This window comes from Octopus bimaculoides, chromosome 20, assembly GCF_046866305.1.
Source record: "Octopus bimaculoides isolate indiv1 chromosome 20, ASM4686630v1, whole genome shotgun sequence".
Taxonomy (NCBI): Eukaryota; Metazoa; Mollusca; class Cephalopoda; order Octopoda; family Octopodidae; genus Octopus; species Octopus bimaculoides.
The window spans coordinates 40,180,786-40,181,191 of NC_142947.1; positions in this window are offsets into that span (position 1 = coordinate 40,180,786).

Below are 406 nucleotides of genomic sequence, written 5' to 3' on the forward strand. Positions count from 1 at the left end.
AAAGCGCTAATTGAACTTTATGTACATTACAAAATATTGTTTTAATGTTTAACACAGTTCAACATTTTAAAAATTTCTTTTTTCATTACAATAATAAAAACGTGAAAATCAAACTTCTGCTATAACCTCGGGCCAACTAAAGCCTTGTGAGTCGATTTGGTAGACAAGCTCGTCGTGGGTGTGTGTGTGTGTGTGTGTGTGTGTGTGTGTGTGTGTGTGTTTTGAGTGTCCTTCTTTTGTTTGTCCACTCTCTCATATATATGTGTGTATGTATGTATGTATGTATGTATCCATGTATATATATGTATGTATTATGTGTGTATTTATATATTCGTACACTTGTGTCTGTGTGTCTATTTTTGTCCCCCCACCATCGCTTGAGAACCGATGTTGGTGTGTTTACGTC